Here is a 22,885-nt window from a genome sequence, read left to right as displayed (position 1 = left end):
TCCCCAGGTGGCAGCCGGGGCTGCGTGCTCCTGTTTCCGTGGGCGGCCTCGAGGGTCCTGGCCTCCCCTTCCCCTGGGACCAGCTGCTTCCTGGCACAGAGAGCGCCGCAGGAGCGCCCAGGTCACTGGACACAACCTCTGGCTCCCCAGACACCCCTTGAGTTTGCTCACTTGGTGTCCCCAGGGTGCTGCCATTTTCTCTTGTTCTCTGTGGGTTGCAGGAGAGGAGCCACCTCAACTCTGTGGCCTCTGACCCTCTGGAGCGGGGCCAGGGGCCTCCAGCAGCTTCTCCGAAAGGACGCCGCCTTAGGCTCAGCTGCCTTTTTAGATGAGAGGCGATCTGAAGCTGCGGGGATGGGAAAAGGACTATTCTGGGCCCTCACGAACCCTCCCTTCCTCGGGCAGTGGGTCAGGTTCAGGTCTGGGCTTCGCCACCCGGGCAGCGCCTTCAACTCCCTCTGGTCTGGCGCCACCGTTCCATCTTAGCGTGGCGACCGCCGCGACGCCACACAAGGGGGCGTGTGGTCAAGACTAGGAGGACGGGTGAGGGCCAGACCTCTAAGGGCAGTTGTTTCAGTCATTAATGCCCTGAGCCCTCAGACTGGCCAGGCAGCCTGTCTTATCTTGTCACTCAGCGTCAGAGTGAGGCCTGCCGGGCAGGAGAGCCCGTGGCAGGGACCCAGCAGCCCAGCAGCCCACGGGGCAGCAGCACAAATGAGCGGCATGGTTTCCTCCGGCCCCTCAGGGGGAAGGCTGAGTCCGCTCTGAAGGCCGTGTGGCACGCAGGGGGCTGCGGGGACAGGAGGGGCTCTGTGATGGGGGCGCTGCAGGCTCTCCTCCCAGAACCTCGCTTTTTCCTTAAATCTGTGGACAGACCTGCCACTCCTGGCGTTCGCTTACTTGTTCATTCATTCATTCACTCACGCCTTCAGTGAATACTGCGTTCTCCTCCTTCACACCCCAGACTGCCGGCCTCGGAGCATCAAAGCGGGGTGCAGAGCCCGTGCCCTCAGGGAGCTTTGAGGAGCAGCGTGGTTCCCGTGACTTTGGGAAACTCACAGTGTGTGTCAGCCTTTGAAGGAGGAAGTCCATCCAGAGCCAAACCTGTTCAACTTTGCTAAACTGAAAATGTTGTAAATTTCTTTGCCTGTGGATTCTACTTTCCCTTACAGTGTAATAGGTGGAGCCACAACCCCGCTGTGCAATGCCACCTGGGTCTGTCTGGGGGACCCCCTGAGTCACAGTCAAGTGTGTGGACTTGAATCAAGACATTCGGGTTCGAGTCCCAGCTCCGCTGCTTACGGCTACAGGATTGGGGCCATGCGAGCCTCCCCGGGCTTTGGTTTTCCTGTGAGTCGTGTCTGGAGAACGATTCCCGCACTTTGGGAGGCTGTATGAGGGAAAGACCCGGACGTTTGGCCCCGCGGTCAGGAAGGACAGCTTTGTGCTGTGTGGCAGCCTCTGCCTCCCCTCAAAGCACACAGGTGCACACGCAGCACAGGCTCCCATAACCCCAGCCTGGGAGGCAGCTGCGACTGTGCCTTCCAGAAGCTGTCTTACACTGCCAGGGCCCCAGATAGGGGGCAGGGTGGGCTATTGAACTGTTTTGCCACCAGACACTTCGTGCAGGGCTGTCATCATGTCACTTAGATCTGGGAAGTGGGCCAGGCGTGCCTTTCAGCTAAATGGGACATTTTGGACCATCAGGTACATAGAGGGCGCTTCGGGGAAAATCCGAGTGTTAGGTCAGAAAGATGGTGGGACACTGCGAGACTCTCCTCCTCTGTTCTTATCCGGGTGGATGATGCATCACTGGGCATTTCCTTGGGTGCCTCTGGCTGTGAGGGCCTGAACTTCGTCTCAGTGAACTTGAAGCTGGGACAGAGGCCTGATCCGACGGAACGCTTGGTCCTCTCTGCACTCCGCTCTCCTCCTCCCCCTTCTGTTCCTTTCCTCCCCTCCTGTTGCCTGACTCTGGCACCGCAGAATGTTATTTAGGAAAGTTGCCTTGCCTCCCTAGCCCACTCCTCCCTCCGTGAAATAGTGTCTGTGTGCGGGGGCAGGGAAGCTTGTGCTTTTGTGGGTTGGGAGGTCCTGCATCCTCCCTGGAGAGCCTTCCCTGGAGAGCCCCCACCCCTTGCTCTTTGTTTCAGGGGGTGTGGCTGCTCCGCTGGCTGCTTCATCTCTGTGCCCTCTGCAGAGATTCCTTACAGATACCTCTCTCTTCCTGGCCCCGTCCCTGGCTGGGCTGGGAAACACCTGCTGGCCTTCCAGCCATCATGGAGGGAGTTTGTGTCAGGCTGGTCCCCTAGCCCCCAGACCTGGTCCGCCACGTGTTGGCTCTGCAGCTGGGCAGGCTGACCCTGCAGAGCCCAGTTCCCTCCTCTGCACTGGCGAAACACCAGCCTCAAACGTGGTGTGAGGATGCAGTGCACTGCTTGTGAGGTGCCCAGCGCCCTGCCTCGCGCAGAAGGAATCAGAAAGTATCAACTTGCTCCTCCGGGCAAATCCTTCACTTGTCTTAAGTTCTTGAACCATTTCCTTCTAGATCTGTCTCCATTGCTGGCTAATATCCTCATTCCGCCCTACCTCTCCTGGCCACTCCCTGAATAGATTTTATCATGGGCCACAGTTTAGGTGTTTATCTTGCCTTTTCTTACCTATTCATCCATGTATCCACCCATCTTCCATCCCTCCATCAATCCATCCATCATCCATCATCCATCCGCCCATCCATCGTCCATCCAGCCCCCCACCTAGCCACTGACCTATCCATTCACCCATCCACCCACCCGTCCACCCACCTACCCATCTACCTGTCCCTCCACCCATTCCCTGGCTTTATGTATCTGGTGATTTATTGGATGTTTCCTCATGTATATACCAGGCTGCCAGAAGCATTTAAATTCAGTCTCTGCCCTCACTAAGTTTACAGTCCAACAGAGAAATAAAGATGTGAAACAGTTTGTGTGTGTGTGTGTGTGTGTGTGTGTGTGTTTTGGAGGCAGGTGCTAGGCAGGGATAGTAAGGACTGCTTGGGAAGTTAATAGCAAGATCACCAAACCTAGTCCTGTGGGCCAGGAAGGCTTCATGGAGGAAGTGGCTCCTGTCCCCTTGACCTTATGTAAACAACTTGAGGACGGGGTATGTTTTTAGGGTTTTAGAAAACAAGTATTACCAACTGACAATCAACTGAATGCCTACTATTTATATGAGGTACTAGGGTTACGAGGAGAGAGGGAGATGCAAAGTAAGTAATAACACGGAGGAATGGTTAATAAATGCTTGTTCAATAAATTTGTGGATGAACATGCCTCTGCTGGGCTTATATTTGCTAAGAAATCCTCCCAGCAAATGTTAAATCTCTGACTCCCTATGAATAAGGAGCTTAGAAGAGCTCATTGGAGTCTTTACTTGGCTCATGCATATGCAAGCAAGCTTCCTTTTAATCTCAAATTTGATTTTATTAGATGTTTTTTAATTTATTTATTAGATCCCAGGTTTTTTGTTTGTATCTGAGAGAAATTTAATGAAGTTGCCGTCCCATCTTCGGCATGGTGGATAGAAGGTAGACAAGGAAGTCAACCAGGTGGAAGATTCCTGAGTGCCTGCATCCGCCCCGAAGACCAGGTTGCGGCTGGGCTTCTTATGACCACACAACAACCATAATTCCCACCAGCACCATAAACCATCATGATGTGCAATCATATTTAGGGCCCGTTGACCTCTGCAGTACCCTTTACGTGAAGCCAGAGAACTCAGACCATTCTCGTGCATCCCTAGTGGGAGATAGGCCGCCTCCCAGCAAGGCGGGGCCTCAGGTCTTGCTGGCCTCACTTTATAGCAGGAGAGACTGTGGTTTAGTTGGGAATGTAATAGCTGCCCAAGGTCAGGCTGCTCGAGGTCGGGCAGTAAGCCAGGGGCCGCAGCACTCGGCGAGCTCTCTGCTGCGTGGAGGAAATCAGCAGCGGGCTGCTGTCCCTGTTGGCAGGGGCACCACGGTGGGGGCCCCACTTCACCCAGCGGGCAGAGGAGGGACCAGGGGCGACTGAATCCCAGGGGCTGTGTTCACGCCCCCAGTGAGGTTCGCTATGCAAGAGTTTCCTAAAACTGTTTCCATATGCTAAAATTATTTTTTAATTGTTCAATTACAATTGTCCCCATTTTCCCCCTACTACTCTCCCTCGCCCTGCTCGCCCCCACCTCCTACATTCAACGCCCCCCCACCCCTCTCTGTCTTTGTCCGTGGGTCCTTTATACACACTCCTTAACGACCCTTCCCCTTCTTTAAAGGAGATCTGCTGCGCATTGGTTTTACCTTTAAACATCATCATCATTTTAAAACGCTCAAGCTTTTCTGCCTGGCTGCTTGTGGCCATGACAGTGGGACCCTGCCGCTGCCCGGGAGCAGGCTGGAGTCATGGAGGGTGGGTGCCGGTGGACACTCTGCCCTGCTGGCCCAGCGTCATGGCGGCTCCACGCCGTGCGGGTGGACCCACGGCGCCCAGACACCACACTGCAGCCTCAGTTGCTGCCTCCACGTGGGCTGCCGCTGTGTCAAGTCTCGACTCACACAAGGGGCAAGTCCACCAGCCAGCAGCCGGCAGAGTGACGGACAGAGAGGGCCTTGACCCTCCCCCTGTCCTCAGGGAGGTTGGAGAAGAGTCTAGAGGTGTCAGGAAGGAGCTAAAGGGTACCTCAGGCTGGTGCAAATTCTCACTAAGGGTCAAATCTTCTCTTCTGCCACAAAACCTCCCTCTTCTCCAACCACCCCCTCCCTCCTCCCACAATTCCCTGGGAGTGTCTGACCCGCAGTGGGAATTAGTGCTCTGAGGCATTGGGTTTCTGGGGCTTAGGAATTCTCTTCCCCAAGGAGATGAGAACCCTGGGAAGTCAAGTTATCCCCGAGGGGCAGCAAGGTTGGCCCCCAGGGCCGTGTGCTGGTTCTTGTTAATGACGCTCCCCACCTCCCAGAAGGGAAGCGCAGAGAGCGCCAGGACATTCAGCGCGAATTCTGGGGTCACTCCTCCGCCTTGGTCTCCTGTCGGGAAAAGGTCACAGTCACAGCTGCACAGACTTTTCTTAGGTTCTGATTCCCTCCCAGTGCAGAAGTCTGCCATCCACTGTCCCCCAAGGGGACTGCTCTGGGAGGTGGCAAGTACTGGAACGCTGTCCCTTGCTTTTCTGGCCCACCGCTCAGGCTCACCCACCGCCCTGGCCAGCTCCGAACCTTTCTGAGGCGCTGCTTCCTCCTGCCACTGTCCGTCCTGGGATCCCTTATACGGTATTGGGAGAGAAAGGCTGTCAGTAAACATCTGCTCCTTTCCTTCTCCGGCTTCAAATTCATTGTCCCCAATGAATTTGGATCTCGTGGGGATCTCGTGGGGATCCAGTGGACTTCTTACTCTGCTCCGTGAAAACCCTCCTCCAGGCCAGCACAACCTCTGAAGAAACCGCTCTTACGGGTGGGCAGGGGGTGGGGGTTCACGCCAAGGGGGCTAACAGGGGGCTTGCTGCCCTCGCCCCGACTCCTGTGCGCCTGCTCCCCGCCATCACCTGCCCCACGTAGTTACAATCCCTGCTACTGCTGTGTGGTTCCCACCGGCCTGAAAGTCCTTCCAGGCGAGATCAAGCGTGTTCACCGCTGTGTCGCTCGGGCGGAGAAGAGAGTGGGTGCCCCCTGAATGCTTGCCGCGCTGATCCAGGAATCCCGCTCCTTTACTTTTATTTAAGTTCACAGTTTTCTCTCACTGCTCATGGAAGCACTTTCTGTGCCCCACAGAAAGATGTAACAAAATGCCACAACTCCTCTGAAACCTTGTGCCACAGGGACAGCCACGGCCAGCGTTTCAGAGGCCCTCACCCTGCCGGCCTCCTCAGTGCCCACACAGACACACGGGTGCTGGGCCTGCCGGTAGTTCTGCATGAAGGAGACCCTGCCACACGCTTATTTGCATTTGCCTTTTTTTTTTTTTTTAAATCACGGGCTTCTTTTCATGTCAACAGATACAGAGAGGCACCATTTTTTCCTAATAACCGAACTCTTTCATTTCATCAGTGCACCATGGCTTACTCACCAAGGCAGCCCACCGGACCCGCCGGCGGCCGGTCCCCGCACGCCCCGGTCGTGAACGAGGCTGTGATGGGCGTCCCTCCGGGCTTATCTCTGTGCCGCTGAGTGCCCACATCCGCAGGACTAACCTCAGCCTTTTGTAAGGTGTTGACATGGCACTAATTTTCTGTTGAGAACCTCTTCTCTATGATCATCTTCTTCTCTGGGGCCGGTGACCCTGAGGGCTTTCTCTGCTTCCCAGGATGAGGGTTCCAGCCCCTACGGCAAAGGGTGCTGGGAGTAGTGACTCTTTGCTGCAAGATTATGTGCTGCCTGAGGACAAGATTCCCTCTTTCTTTCTGAAGACCCTGCCCTGCCCCTGCCCCAGGAGTCCTTGTCCAGTGTCCTGCACACAGTGACCTCTGTGATGGCCGCTGACTGCAAGGAGGAAGGACCCATGGTGGGATCCCCAAGCTGGAGTGCTTTGTGCCTTAAGGTCATCGCAGGGCCCTTTACCGCGCCCCCCCCAACCCATCTAGCTCCCCTGACAGTAAAACATCGTTTCCTATTAAATGATGTGTCTGACATTTACCAAAATTTTATGTGACAATTTAGAAGGAACCGGTTGCATTAAGCAGCCTTATTAATATTGCAGTAACATGATTAGGGGGACATCATGGCCGTTAGACCGTAGGGCTCTGATTTACGAGCCCTGGGGAGACGCAGCGAGAGGTCTCTATTGATCAGAACACCTTCAGCACAGCTCACATTATAATAATGAAGACCAGAGACGACTCCGTCTGGAGATGCAGCCCCGCAGCTCGAGGCGGTGCCGGGAGCTCGTGGGGAAGCCTGCGCTGTGCATTCCGTCTGGGAAGGACACGGGGTGGACCTGGGGGTGTTCTGGCTGAGGAAGCTCCGCCCACCCCGCCGCTGGTGGTCTGGTTGGCATTTTGAGTCTGCACAGTGTAACCATCTTCTGAGTGAGCTGACATAGGACAGTAGTCAAAGACTGTGCCCGGAGTGACACCTGTCTGCACAGGGCCCTTGGGGTCCCTGTCAAAGCCACGTGGACCTGGGCAAACTGTCTACCTCTGGGAACCTTGCTGGCTCCACCTGTGAATCCAGGTCAAGGGGCTGTGGCTCATGAGTCTGTGGAAGATTCTGGCACTGGTGCTGGGTGCCCAGGAGATGGTTCCAGCCCCCTCCCTGCACAGGGAGGCACCACCTGGCTCCCCTCATGGCCCCGAAGCTCCGGGTTTGAAGCAGCGGCTTCATGACCCACAGCTGCACTTTCTGGGCTGTGGCCCCAGAGCCCTCCTGGGAGACTAAGTGAGCCCTTCCTGGCTCAGGGGCTGTGGGGCAGCAGGGGAGAGGGCTGGGGCCAGGCATGAGTGATGATGGGGAGAGGGGAGAGACTGAGGGGCCCCAGCTCTCCCTCCGCACCCTCCCTCACCCCACCCCAGGCTCCTGAGGCCGCCCCATGCCCGGTGTCCTGGTGTCCTCACCCTGCCCCGTGGGCTGACCCTGCTTCCCCGCTGCCCTCCCCAGGCCAGTCATTCCTGGCGGAAGAGCTCCCTCCCTGCCCGTCTCCTGCCATCCGGAACGTCCCTGGCGCTCTGCCTCATCAGCCCGCCATCTGCACCAAAGGTCATTTCCCCGCTTCTGTAGCTCATCCGGCAGCGTTTGCTGGGGCTCGCATCCTGTGCTGGGAGGAAATCATTGCTCTGGTCAGACGGAGCGGTGGCTGCAAGTCCTGGCCTGGGGCAGAGGCTTCATTCCGGCTCTCTGCCTGGGAGCCAGGACCAAGAGACCAGGGACAGTCTTGTCCCTTCTCGGCCAAGAGAGCAGCTGAGATGATTCTGGGATGCGTCCCACAGCCCTGGGTGCCATCCATGTGGGCGGAGAGACGTCTCTAAGAGCGGAGGGCTACAGCCATCAAGGCCCGCCCTGCTGTGGGCAGGTAGTGTCTTCCCTCTCAAAGCTCCTATCCTGAGCTCAGACCCGCTGGCCTGAGCCTTCGGCGTCGGGACATGGCAGGTGTAATGGTGCCCCCAGGCACCTGCGTTTGAAATGAGGAGGCAGGTTTGGTCACCCAGCAAGGGGGGCTCCCTCTCAAGGTGCACTTGCGCCTGCCCATCAAATGAGAGCCTCACGGGTGCCCCGCTCTGGATTGGGCAAGCAGCCTCGGCTTAGTGCTCTGGGGGAGGTGCGAGTCCACATCCTCCCCAGCGATGGTGGGTTTCAAGTTGGAAGGTGGCCAGATTCACTCAGGCCAGGAGGGGAGGGGCGGGCAGAGGGAGGGGAGGATGGGACAAGCGGGCATCGCAAGGTCCCCGTGCTTGTCACGTGCTTAGCTAGTGTGAGTGTGGTGTGAGGTGTTCAAAAAGCCAACGCGTAACTCCACAGTCATGAGACAGGGTGGGGGGACGGTGACAGACCAGGGCTGAATTCAGCCTCCCTTTGGCAGGTGTGCGACCTTGAGGCATTTGTCGGCATTTGTCACCTCTGATGTGTGGTTTCCTAAGCTACTAGCAGCTACCTAGTGGGATTGTGCAGGTTAAAGGAGATCCTCCATTTAGCTCAACTCAACAGCCGGCTCTCCCAAGGCTGCGGGAGCAGGGACAGCTCAGCCTGCCAGTGTCCTGACGGGGTCGCACACATGCTGGCGGAGGACGCGGTGGGGTCTGTACTGCAGGGAGACACCTCTCAGGGGTGATGGGCCCAGCAGAGGTAGCAGGGCCTGTTGAGGGCCCCCTGGTCTGGCCCCCTTTCCCTGACCCCGGGCCCTCCCGCCCCAGGCCCCCTGGGCTGACCAGCAGGAGATGCGCAGGGATGGCCCTGGGACCCCGAGTGCCTGAGCCAGTGCCTGAGCCAAGGCACCCTGGACGCTGTGGGCCTGGTTATGCCTGTGCCGGGCAGTGTGGTCAGCTTGGGAAGGGCTCCCCTGGGCCCCCCAGGCCCTTGAGGCCCGTCCCCCGCCCTGGCCAGGACACACTGCGTCTTCATTCCAACTGTCTTGTTTGCTTTGGAACCAGGAGTCTGATTCACTCTAGAGCGCCTTCTGAGGTTTTGTGCTAAAGATTAAAAACAGAAGTTACTGCACAAAACAGTTCTATTTCAGTGCATAGCGTTCCTATCTAGAGTTATCTCCTCTGAGGCACTTACGTGTTATTTGTTTGCTTTTTGGCAGATCTCCTCCCTGAAGGATAAGCTCCCGGAGGGCCTGACGTGCCTGTTGGGGTGGTGCTGCACCCCGAGCCTGTGGCAGGGCCTGGCAGGGAGGGGCGCCAGGGAGCATGCGTCAGGGTGCAGGGACAGGGTTGGCAGTGGCCTCTTTGGGTCTTCCTGGAAGGTGGCCCTGCCTGATGTTTACACAGCTCCCCTCGGCAGCGTCTTCTCTCTGCCCGTCTTTCTCTTAATAGTTATGGATTATGGAAAAGAAGAACAAAGCCCATTAAGAGGTTCCCCTACATTTGATTTGAGGAAGTTTTCATCAGAACGGCTCCATTTATTGGCCTTTAGCGTGTAGCCCTATTCCCTTCTCACAAAATGAATATTGCCTTGTCTCCTTGAGAAAAATGGATTCCAGCCAGGCAGGAGAACAGCAAACTCCTTCCTCCCCTTTCCTTTTTTCCTTCCACCGAGACAGAATTTATCTCTCAGGTAGGTGGGGGGGGGGAAACAGGAATAATTGGGCCCGAAGCTAATTCCCAGAGATTCATTGTCTCAAAAGCTCCTACCAGAATGAGAGGAGCTTGCCTTGAGTCGCATGCTAATGATAAATGACAACTCTAACAGACCGTCACATTGAGATGTTTAGTCCTTCCTGCTAGGAGGTGACACATTAATTTTCTCTCAGATTTACATTGGATTATTAATAAAATATCGGTGTTGGAATATGACAAGTGAGGGTCTGTGGAAGTGCCAGGCTCTACAGAGGGGCACGGCATTGGCCAAGTGAGATGTCAGTGGGATTGAGTGGGACCCAGACGCCAGTGGCATTTGCGTGCTGCCCCACCGGGCTCGGCTCCCGCTCCCGGGGCTTTACGGGCAGCAGAAACCGAATGTCCTTCCTTTCCAGGGGTCCTGAGTCCAGAGAGGGGTGACATTTGTTCACCCACCTTTCCTTCCTTTCTTTGCTTTGCTTTGCCACAGACCAAACACTCTAAATGTAAATGATGTTTTCTGTTTGTTTTCAAGAAAAGAAAGAGGATTTCCTTTGTTCCAGCCACTGAGTGGCTCGGTGAACTCACTCCTTTGATGAGCATTTATGGGGTGTTTACTTTTACAAGTTGTTATGACAGGGAATGGGGGAGGCACTAGAACAAGCCATAGCCTGGTGAGCCAGACATGCCGAGTCTAAATGGTCACCCCATTGCTCCGCTTCCCATCCCTGTGAAGGTGAAGTTCAGGATCCTCATGGGGGGCGGGCAACCCTCCTGCCCCAAACTAGATGCAGCCTCTCGTGTTCCCTGTGCTTTTCCTTCATAGCATTTGTAGTTGCATTAAAGCCCAGACTCCTCACATCTCCTTCACTGCAGGGAACGTGCTTGTGCTACCTGGCTAATTGTGTCTTTCAGCACATTTAGAACAGAGTCTACTCTCGTTCAAGGCTCCCCCCTATCCAGGCCTGGCCTGCTCCCTGGCCCCATCCTCTGCCTCCCCGCCTTCTCTGCCCTCCAGCCACACCCCAGGCCTGTCGCTCAGGCCGCTGACCTCGCTGCTCTCTCTACCGGAAAGCTCCGCTGTGGAGCCTGTGGCTGCACCCGCGCCCTCATCCAGGCTTCTGTCCAGGTGCCCTGTCATGGGAGTGGCCTCCCTGCATGCCCGTCAGCACCCCGCTCACATGTCTGCTGAAGGACCCTCTGCATGTCCTTTCTCTCCTCCAGCTCCAGGCCTGTACACGGCGGGCGTCGAGCCCCTCGACTGGACCCAAGCAGGGCTTGGGGCCCTCTGCCCCTGGCAGCACCTAGAGCACCTCGCACAAGGGCCTGGCCCATAATAGCTGCTCGACCAATACTAGTCGAGTACATGTCTGAATGATGCACTGGACCTCCCAGCCGAGCACTCTGGGAGCTCTAGGAGAGGAGGCATGGTTCGGTCCCTGCAGACTTGCTCTGGAGCCACTCCTGGCCATTCCTGTCTCCTCGCCTGGGCAGCCTTTTCTTTTCAGTGACCTCCAGCAGCAATTTAGATGAACAGAACTGTGGTTAGCAGCCTGCATTTAATGATCCTTGGGAAACACAAACTGGCTTCTGCTTCCAAGTTCGGGAAGCGTGAGCACAACCCCTCATTCTGCTTTCAGTGCCCCACTAATATGTCCTGGCTGTGGAGGTGAGGGTCTAGGTGCATGAGAATCCAGGGGCACATGGCCCCGGGGCCCCCGCATGGCTGGTGGGCAGGCCATTCCCCGGGGGTCGCAGTGGGGCCTGGGCGAGACTGCCCGCAGTCAGCGCTGGAGGCTGGACGGTGCCAGGGCGCTGCTGCCTCTACTCCGAGTACAGCCACACGCCAGGCCCTGGAAAGAGCCTCCTCCTTCTGGGAGCACAGGCTCTGGGCACCGTCTCCTCTGACACAGCACGAGCAGGCATGGTGCCGGTGTCCCGTGGCTTCCAGGGGGCTTTCAGGCATGCGATGCGCCCAGTCGTTTGCTCCCTGATAAGAAAGCCTCTCTTACGATTTTCAATTTGCCCTTATTTTAATGAAAAGGAGCCAGGGTTGCGCTGCCCAAGAAGCAGCTAATCAAATAAAGCAAATTGGTGTTACCTTCTCCTCGTCCTTATTATTTCTATGGCTCCAGCTGGAATTTATTATGAAAAGCAATTGGTTTTCATATCTGGCAGATTGCAGCCTGGGTTGGGCCTGACAGCCCTTTCTTCTTTATCATTCCATAAATAGCACGGAGTGGCCCAGCTGGGCTGGGGGAGCGGAGGGCGCAGTGGTCCCCACCAGCTTTCTCGTTCCTCGTTCCCCAAATCATGAAGACCCTATAAACAAGTCAGAAGAAAATGCCAGGTTGAAAGTTCAGCCCCTCCCGGTGAGATCTGGGCTGTTGTGGCGGCTTCTTGAGTTTCCAGTTGGCGTTCTGTCAACCTAGCTGGGCTGTGGCCATCAATCACCACTGTCGCTGGGTTTGTGTGTGAGGGAGATAAGCAGAGGAGACATTCCTTTTTCAGATGTCTTTCCTCCCTTGCAACAAAAGGAAGAACTATAGGAACACTTTAAATCAGGCCCAAGCGATCCTTCCTTTGTAAGAAGCGGTCTGCGGTGAGCGGCTCTTGTGGGCTCTGCAAGGGCCCCGGGTCGCTGCTGTGGCAGGAGGGGAGAGGGCACCTTGGGTGTGCCAGGGGTTCCCAGCGAGATGGCAGGGAGCGGGGCGGCGGGGTGGTCCGCTGGCTCTGTCCGTAGCAGCTCTGTGACCTTGGGGAAGTTGTTTCCGTCTCTGTGCCCCATCTCATCTGTGAAACAAGGATAACAGTTGTCGTGGGACGAAAGTAAGAAACGAGTGTACAGGGCTTTACCCTGTGTCTGACACACCGTGTGCATGATAAATGGCTGCCCTTGTCATAGTAATTGTTGTCATGCTTATTGTTGACATTTTGGACCAGGCTCTGTGCTTCTAATGATGCATTTAAATCAGGCTGTTCTGTGCTGGAAGATCAGAAGGAAAGGTGTGGGTGCATAAAATGCGTGAGCTGCAGCCAAGGACGGCACTTCTTGTTTGCTGCCTTCCCCCGGCGCAGAGCTTTAGGCTGGCCCCAGGATACATCCCCTGCCCGAGGACACAGCACTTCGTGCCTGTTACGGGGGCCTCTTTACTGTCGGGGTCAGGGCTTGGAGGCGGTTGGAACTGTACGAACCACACTTCCCACTGGCCAGGCCCTTCCACGTGCCTCGCGGTGGGAGAGGTGGGACCAAGGCCAAGGAGCAGAAAGGGAAGGAGCCTGCCCAGGGTTGGCATTCCAGCCAGAAAAAAGGGAACTGCTTTGCAGATGTTCACTGTTGAGAAGCCGTCCAGATATTATTCATGGAGTTCTGCTAGGAACAAGGACATCATCTCTTCTCAAAGGGAAGAAGCAAGGATGGACCGTATAAATTCAGTGGAGCAATAGCTGGTCAACTGGAACAGAGCTCGCTGCTCAAAATCCGCGGCCCCTGGGCCAGGTCCGGGGCACGGGCTGACGCGAGACTAGCACCGAGGGAGTGTGCAGTCACTAGGGAAGCAGGCTGGGCTGCAGCTGTCTGCACGGGACTTTCAGTGGCTGTCAAGGTCTTGTAACTGACTGGTTAGTAACAGGGAAAGTGGGGGTTCTCAGGGGAGATCTGTGGACCTGAGCTGTAGTGGGTACATGATTTCTAAAGTTAAACTCAGGCACTGGAAAGAGAATCCAGACCACTAGATTAGCCTAGTCTTGGATGCAACCCCGTCGTTCTATAAATTTCTGTTTAATATCCATGTACTAAACCCCTCCAGAACACATGACTCCTCTGATCCTCAGTTAGCAGCTGCCTTCTAGCTAACTAATCTGAAAAGTGCACCACATCCTAAAGTGACTGGTGAGTGTCTGTGCCTCCAGTGTTTCGAGGTGGCCTCTCCCATCCGTGGGTTTTCCAGCCATACCTGACAACGTACCATTTCATTACTTGCGAAGGAGCCCTACAACAGGGGCCGCGTCTGTCATTATTAGTCACGAAGAACATGTATTATGTGGCAGGCAGTGTGCTGTGTGTCCTGTGTATATTACATCTACTACAACCAAGAGGTCAAGTAACTTGTTCAAGGTCACATAGCTCATAGGAATTGAGCCAGGATCTAAGATGTAACTTAGAGTTCCCTCCAAGTCTCACGATCATCTTCTTCCTAAAGACTTATTATGGAAAATTTCAACTATGTACAAATGTAGATAAACTAGTATAATGAACTTCCATATGCTCATCACCCACTTTCTGCTGTGGCCGACACGTGGCTGGTGGTGTTTCATCACCTCCTCCGCCACCACACACGCTATTTTGAGGCATATCTTAGATACTCCATGATTTCATTGGTAAACGTTTCAGTATATATCTCTCTAAAATTAAGATCTCTTTTTAAAAAATACTTCTGCACTACAATTATTATTCTTTAAAATTAATAATAATTCTAAATAACATTAGATATCCAGTCACTGTCCAAAATTCCAGTTATTTCACAAAATGCCTTATATTTTTTTAAGGTTTTTTTTTCTTCTCAATTTTCAGTTAAGGTCTACACATTGCGACTGGTTGCTCTATCTTTTTCCTTATCTCCTTTAACCTGTGTATTCCCATTTCAGAAGGCCCCTTTCTTTTCCTCACTGAATTTGTTGAAGAATCCAGGACATCTGTCTTGTACAGTGCCCCACCCTCTGGGTTTTGCTGGCTATACCCTGCGGCATCCTTTACTGTGTTCTCCTGCCCTCTGTGGCTCCTCTTAGAAAGTAGCAGCTAGATCAAGAGGTCTAAATCATTTAAAGCTCCTTTTTTTCCTATAGCAAAATATTCTTGTCAGGGAGACATACTGTCCAGTTGTTTCTCTTTTGTGATGTCAGTCGCTGTTGATGATCCATTAATTCAGTGATTTTCAACCAGTGTGTTGCAAGCATTTTTAAAACATGCAATACCTGACTATTTAATCAGGGGCAATGACCTCTTTTTCCCATAGACTGTCAAATAAAAAGATGACAACAGCCAACTCTACAATAGCCACCCAGTGTGAATGAATCACAATTATACCTTTTCTTTCGTCAGATTGGCAAAAAATGTATTTTTTGGTGTGCCACAGAATTTTAATTGGTTTATGTGTGCCATGAGGTGAAAAAGGTTGAAAATCTCTGCATTAATTCATTAGGGGATTACGAAACATTCTCTCACTTCTTCATTTATTGGCTGGAATACTTTTATAGACAAGTCCTCTCTCTATTTGCTATCACAGAGGAACAGTTTGTACAGGAAGTAGGATAAATACCTAATTCTTCATTCATCTTTATTCATTTCTTTTTTTAGTTTTCAAAACAATGCATTGGGTCACTAGCATCCTACAACAGTGATCCAGTAGTTTTTTGTTCATGTGCTGCGGGATCATTATGAACTTATGGATTTGAACATATTTAATGTGTTTTAATGTACAGCATTTACTATTCTATTGAGCTCAAATTGTCCCATCTTTGGTCAGTGGGAGCCTCTTCACATTGGTTCCTAAATCCTTTTGCATCATACGTAATGGGGAAACTGAATGTTTTTCCCTTTAGATGAAGAACGAGATAAGGGTGTTTATTCTCACCACTTCTGTTCAGCGTTGCACCAGAGCTTCTAGCCAGTGCAATAAGGCAAGAAAATAAATATATTAAAGAGATCTACAATGGACATGAAAAAGTGAAACTATGTTTATTTACAGGTGACTTGATTATATAGATTCTAAATCACCTGCAAAAAAAGTCATTAGAATTGTCCTGGCTGGTGTGGCTCAGTGGACTGAGTGCCACCCTGCAGACTGAAAGGTCACCAGTTTGATTCCCAGTCAGGACACATTCCTGGTTTGCAAGCCAGGTCCCCAGTTGCGGGTGTGAAAGAGGCAACTAACTGCTGTTTCTCTCACACATCATGCTTCTCTCCCTCCTTTCTCTTCTCTTTAAAAATAAATAAATAAAGTGTTTTAAAAAAATCATTAGAACTAATAATCCTGACTGCCATGGCTCAGTGGATTGAGCACCGGCCTATGAACTAAAGGGTCGCCGGTTCGATTCCCAGTCAGGGCATGTGCCTGGGATTTGGGCTAGGTCCCCAGTAGGGGGTGCATGAGAGGCAACCACACATTGATGTTTCTCTCCCTCTCTTTTTCCCTCCCTTTCCCTCTGTCTAAAAATAAACAAACAAATAAATATCTTTTTAAAAAAATTAGAACTAATAAATGGGTTTAATAAAGTCTTAAGATACAATATCAACAGACAAAAATTAATTGTATTTCAATATATTGGAAATGAACAGTCCAAAAATGAAATTAGGAAAACAATTTAATTCATAATAGCATGCAAAAGAATAATGTACTTAAATAAGTTTGATTTACAAAGTATAAAACCTGTATTACAAAACCTGACTCAGAGAAATTAAAGATTTACATAAATGGAGCAACATTCCATGTTCTGTGATTGGAAACAATTTGAAGATTCAATAATATAGTTAAATGGCAGTTATTTCCAAATTGATTTCTAGTTTTAATACAACCCCTATCAAAATTTTAGCAGATTTTTGTTGCAGAACTGGGAAACCAGCCTTAAAATTTATACAGAAATATGCATACAAAGGACCTAGCATACCCAGAATAATTTTGAAAAATAAGAGCAAAGTTTGAGGATGTATACTTCCTGATTTCAAAGCTGCAGCAATCCAGACAGCACAGTATTGTCGTAGGATAGAAAATGGAACAGATTTTGAAGTCCAGAAATAAAGTTTTATGTTTATGGTTGATTTATTTTCAACAAAGGTACAAGAGCAGTTTAACGGGGGAAAAATAGCCTTTTTCAAAACCGAAACCAAAAAGAAGTGATGCTGGAGCAATTAGATATTGTGCCAAAAATCACCATAGACCCAAATCTCACTCGTTACACAAAAATGAACTCAGAATGCATCGTAGACTTACATGTAAGAGCTAAAGTTATGAAACTCTTAGAAAAAGACACAACAGAAGATTTTTGTGACCATCGGTTAGACAAAAAATTCTTGGATATGACATTAAAAGCATGAGTCATAAACGAAATAATGATAAATTGGACTTCACCAAAAGAAAAAAACTGTTGCTCTTTAAATGTAGTAATTATAGGGGTAGGGGAGGGGAGGAGGTAGGAGAGGGTATGGTGGGATAAACAGTGATGAAAAAAATTAAAAAAGAAACTACTAAGAAAAAGAGAAGTCATGAACTAGGAGAAAGTATTTGCAAATCATGTGTCTGATAAAGGACTTGTATCCAGATTTTATATAAATAACTCTTACAAACTCAAAGAGAAGATAAACAATTCATTTAAAAATGGGCAAAAGATTCAAGTAGACATTTCACCAAAGAAATTATATGAATGGCTAACAAGCACATGAAAAGATGTTCAACATCATTAGTCATTAGGGAGATGCAAATGAAAACCCTACCACACGCCTACAAGGATGGCTGTCATCCAAGAGGCAGTCGGTGCCAGCTGCCGGGGGATGTGGACAGGGCGGGACCCCGATGCGTTTCCAGCAGCAGTGCAGAGTGGTGCCGCCACGTGCGGGCCAGCCGGGCAGTTGATGTTTAGGTAATCAGGGGGCCTGTCTTTCAAATATTGTTGCTTGGTTTTTAATCACGGTTAGGAAAGTTTCCTCACTGTCAGGTTGTAGAGAAATGTAGCTACTTGCTTTTAGAGTATGTATGATCTTATTTAGTATATTTAAATCTCTGTTCTGTTGGAATTTATGCTGCTGTATGATGTGAGGGGTAGGCCCAATTTTATCGTCTTCCATATGCCTATCAGTATTCCAGTACTATGTGTTAAAAACTCAGTCCCCTCCCCCAGACTGAATTGAGGCGCCTCTTCTAGTGTACACTGAATTTGTGTATGTAGGTGGGAATATTTCTGGATTTTCCACTCTGTTATATTGATCTGTGTATTTGTATGTCAATAGTTTCATACTTTTAAAAATATACAGGCTTTATAGAATGTGTTAATAGCTGGTAGGGCTAGTCGCACACCTTGGTATTCTTTATTGGAGATTTTTGGCTATCCTTTGTGTTTTTTATTTTTCCTTCCTAAGAAATTTGGTGATAAATTTGTCCATATCCAGAAAAAAATATTCTCATGGTGTTCTCATTGTCATTACATTTATAAATTAAATATATCTTTAAATTAACTTTTTATGATCTTAACTTTTCCTAACCAAGAACATGTTATGTCTTTACATTTATTGCAAATTACTTTTGTGTCTTTTAGATTTTTATGGTTTGGGGAATTTCTTATTAAATTCATAGAATTTTCTTTTCTATGTAATAAGTGGAGACTTCTATCATTCCTTCTATCTGTTCTATTTGTGTAGGTTGCATATGACACACATTCATATGAGCTATCATATGTATAAACTATTGATTACGTATCTTAATCTTATACCTGCTTCTTTACTTTTAAAGTTTGCTGTAGTTTTTCCATTGATCCCATGATTATTTTACCATATTTCACTGAGCGTTACTGGTTTCGCTCGCTATCAGTTTCTTAGATTAAAAGATATTAGTTGGCTAGAAGCATGCCTGGTGAGAACAGAGCACCCTGTGGGTCCCCCTCCTTCCCTGACATGCCTCTTGCTGCTGCAGCGGTGCTGTTGCCTTGTTTCCCTGAGGCTCTTACCCTACCAGCCTCAGTTCACCTTCTCCCAGAAGGAGAGGGCGGTGGTGCCAGGAAACACCAGCAGGGGAGTGTCAGGTGGGAAAGGAAAGGGAGGAATACAGAAAAAGGGCCCCTTTTTCCAACAAGTCACCATGGTGGGCGGCCGGGGCTCAGGCTCTGGGAGACTGCGTGGAGCAGCCAGAGTTATTCTAACCGTAGGTCTCAGAGTTGTCTGGCCCACAGGGCAAGGAAGCTCGCAATTACCCGCCAAGTTCCCATCCTCTGGGTGAGGGGTGCTTTCAGGACATGAATGATACCCAACTAGTAGAACAGAACTGGGATTCAAACCTGGACCGGCCCCACAGCCTATGCTAAACCAGCAACCTTAGGGGTGCCGGAGTGACTGAGTCCAGATCCACCCCTAAGGTTACTGGCTAGAAAGGCTTGGTTTTCTCTTGATCTGTATGTTGGGAATGATAGTAACAGCCACCTCACGGGGTTGTGAGAATGCAAAAATGTAGAAGTAGATATACCCATAGACATAAGATATAGATGTAGGTGTAGGTATACACATAGATGCAGATGTACAAGTAGATGTAGATGTAGAGTACACATAGAGACATAGACATAGACATAGATGTAGACGTAGACATAAATGTAGATGTACACGTAGATGTAGACATAGATGTGGACGTAGATGTACAAGTAAATGTAGATGTAGAGTAGACGTAGAGTAGATGCAAGCATAGATGTAGATGTAGCCATAGGTGTAAATGGACACATAGATGTACACGCAGATGTAGATGTAGACGTAGAGTAGACATAGATGTAGACGTAAACATGCATGTGGCATGCTCCGCCCAGCATCAGGCACTAACTCAGAGTTGGTGGCCTTACTAAGTGACAGGACTTCCAAGCCGCCTTGCGGTTGCTGTTACTTTCTGTCCTCAACTCCGTTTCTATCTCCCTGCTCTTCTCAGGTGGCTGCTACCTTTAGGCCTCCCCGAGTGGCCCCTTTCTGTGCTTCTTGCCCTCCTCCCTTTCCTTCCAGAGCAGCACCCGGCTGCTCCCAGCCCCCTCAGATCCCTCCCCACTAGCTTCCACTTGTTCTTGGTTGCATCCTGGGATGGCAGCCCAGCCTCGTTTTCTTTGCACCGGAGCGCCCTCGTCCCTCTGCAGCTGATCTGCCTCTCCCTTTGCTGTTCCAAGGGCCCGCGAGCTGCGGAGTGGGGCTGACTCTCGGGCCTCAGAGTGGTGAGTTAAACATGACTAGGTTGCTTCTTATTGCAAGTTAAAGTGATGGTTTCATTTATTAAGGCCATTTGAAGTGGACACTTTGGTTCCCCAGGGGATTGCATTCTGCTGAAGGAGGAGGACAGGGCTGTTCTCACCTTCTCGAAATGTGTGGGGAGCAACCGTGACCCTTCCCCCTTCCAGGCTTTTCAGCTGCTCAGATGAGTAAGTTGACACAGAGCAGATTAACAGGAGGAAAAAAACACATTTAATTTTGTATGTACTGGAGCCCCAAAGATAGTGTTCCTCACACAGTAAGGACACTGAGGCTCCGTGCTGTCCCAAGCAGAGGAGAAGGGCAGGGGTCCGGGACCACAGGGCGGTGGGAAGAGCAAATGCTCGGTGAGCCCTGCTGTGCAGAGGTCTTTCTGCTATGAAGGGTTGTCTCGGAAGCAGCTCTCTCCCTGGTCCAGTCTGTGATCTAAAGTCTTTTAAGCAGTTAAGGGAGAGGTTAAAAGACTCTTCCTGAGTCTGTTAGGCCTTGATTGCCTTCAGCGTAACATAGTCCACGTGCCAAAGTCGCCTATTTGGGGGTCACGTATTCTGTTTCCCCTCAGTCCTGCCTTTGAAACTTTCCCAAGAATTTCCAGGGCAGAGGTTGAGTTGGTAGATTGCTCCAAGCTCAGTCCTGAGAATAGGTCAGCTCAGTTAAACTCATTTCAAGCAAGCAATCAGACATCTGATAAGAGACGTTTCTATGGAGACAAGAAGAACAACAATGGCGCACGGTCGGAGTTCTGAGGCTGGCCAGTGTGGATTTCTGCCCCAGGCCGGAGCATCTTCGGAGCAAGGGAGGGCGGCAGTGGCCACCGTAGACTTCCCTGGCGGCAGCCTGCATGTCTCTGCAGGCCCCGCGGAGCGGCTGTGCAGCAGCAGGCACCGGGACGGTCTGTCCGTGTGTCGGGCATGGGCTCCGCGGAGGTTCGCGCCGGGCCACCCAGCCCCGGTGCGCAGTGCTGCAGAAAGCTTCTAGTTCTCACGGACCGCAGGCCAGAGGGTGGGAGAAAAATCGGCAACGTTCGTTGGCGAGTTGTAGCTCAGTGCTGGAGGGAACTAGATCCAGGGTCTAGTCCAGTTTATATGCAGGTAGAAAACAAAACGGTGAAGACAGTGAGCAGCACTAGAATTTGATATCCACACAAGTGTGTTAATGAAACATTATTTTTCTTTCTATGATTGCCCCCTTTTCTATAAAAAAGAGTTGCATTAGGACCGATCTGTTTACAAATTAAGTCTAATTTTAACAGACTTGGCCTGCTTGTTTACATAAGTGCAGCAAGAATAGTGATTAACTATATAGACTCTAAGTTTGTGTTGTGGAACTTTTCATAAAGAAGCTCAGATTGAATGCTCAAACCCTCCCAAGGCTAGGAAGCCAAGCCAAGGACTTATCAGACTTGCCTATAATACCTGTAGATTTGGGTAAATCCTTCTCTCCTCAAAGTCCCCAAAGTACCCAGGAAGTGACTTCTCTTACTCACCCGGTTAGGCAGGCTGCTGGGGACCCGTAAGCCTGCTACCAGCTGAGCTTTCCAAGGGGCTTTTTTGGCCCCATGAAAACAGCCTGAGTTCCTTTGACCTGTCTGGTCATATCTGAGTCTGTATATATTCCTGTCAGATATGACACTCCAGGCAAAGCCTTGGTAACATAACCAATGTTTACAATTGTGTCCTGTTAGAATGAGAACAGATTTTATTGAACTGTATTGCCGTGTGTTGGGGGAAAGCCACAAAAGTCTAAATTCAGAATCAGTTCTGGAGAGCTGACATGTAGCCCTATTTGAATTCATAGGAGCTTTAATAGGAGAGGTATACAAGGGCAAGGCAAACTGCTCCCAGTGGGGGCCGGTGGGGAAGAATCTACCCTTCCCAGGACAGGCGCTCTTTTTGTAGGGGTCAATAGTAAAGCCACCTGGCAGACAGTCACACAGATCACCAGAAAGAACTGTGCCTTCCCACGTTAACAGATAGCATCAGGTGGTTATCCATGCTCTGTACTTTCATTAACCTCCTTCCTCAGGGCCTGACGTTTCTCTTTGGGCGGCATTCTGGGTTTTCTGGGTTGTCAGCCAAGCCTGAGGCTATAGAGAGTTAGAGCCACAAAAAGTTAAACTGAGAGCCCAACATTTCCCAGATGCCTTTGCTGCTGGAGCCATAGTGTATCTCTCACTTTCCCACACTGTGAAAGTAAGAATCGTCACAAAAGAGTTTCTGAATTCTAGAGGGATCCGGGAGGGAGAAAAAAAGATAAATGTTTCATCTTTGTTCAGAAAAAACGTATTTTACTAAATTGCCGTAAGTCATAGATTGCTTAAGAGGAAAGGTTTCCTTCTAACTGGAAAACAAAAGATTAAAGAAGCAGCAATATTTTAACTAAAAAGTAATAAAAATTATAATCATCCTCATTAGTTCATTCAGTCCCATGTAATTAATTCTTGTTGACTTTTTTGTTAGCAATTTTATGAAGCCATCAGTTTTTTTTTCACTAGAGTTCTGTACTTCTTACCCAGTTCAGTGGCATGATCTGCAAGTTTGCAGAAATTATCTGAGGTACTTGCCAGAGTCCTTTCCACACATTTCTTTGAAGATGAAACACTTTGCAGGAACACTTTTTTTGCAAAAGCATCAGAATAAAATAATAACTTTCTGTAAATGACAAAAGTCTTTAAAATGGCCATTCAGAGAGCTGATGAGAGCTCCTTACAATGTTAATGACATGACATTTAGTTTCTGCGACACAACATTTTAAGCTAATAACTAGGATTATGAGCGCTAACATTATACCAGGACATCTGATTTCTGAGGGTATCACACAATTGCTAGAACACTTACAACATATACCTACATATTACATTACATAAGTAAAATATAAAGAAGGCTTAGTATGACTTCTTGTCTGAAGACACCTCCTATGTAATTTAACATATCAAATATTTTGATTAGTTTATCATCTCCCTTTTTATAAGGAGAGAGAACAAGTCTTCTGAGATGTTCCAGGGACCCTTCCAAAAAAAACCCCAAGTTATTTCAAGGTCAAAAGGGCTTTATTTAGAATTTTATCGGGGGGACGTTATAAAAAATATCAAAGGTTTGGACACTTGATTAAATATGATCACAGATTATTATGAAACAATACTTAATTACCCATTTAACCAAAGTGATAATAAAAAAAAATCTC

The 22,885-nt window shown here is 50.0% G+C and overlaps 1 protein-coding gene across 1 annotated transcript in view; it reads left to right on the top strand.

The window, feature by feature from the left end:
- Nucleotides 1–22,885, top strand: part of CAMTA1 (calmodulin binding transcription activator 1) — a 723,509-nt gene that overhangs the window by 323,593 nt on the left and 377,031 nt on the right. The window lies entirely within an intron of this gene.

The sequence above is a fragment of the Pteronotus mesoamericanus genome, unplaced genomic scaffold, assembly GCF_021234165.1.
Source record: "Pteronotus mesoamericanus isolate MK-2021 breed Mesoamerican mustached bat unplaced genomic scaffold, CSHL_Meso_final contig_557, whole genome shotgun sequence".
In the NCBI taxonomy this organism is placed as follows: Eukaryota; Metazoa; Chordata; class Mammalia; order Chiroptera; family Mormoopidae; genus Pteronotus; species Pteronotus mesoamericanus.
This window is presented reverse-complemented; position numbering and strand designations above follow the sequence as displayed.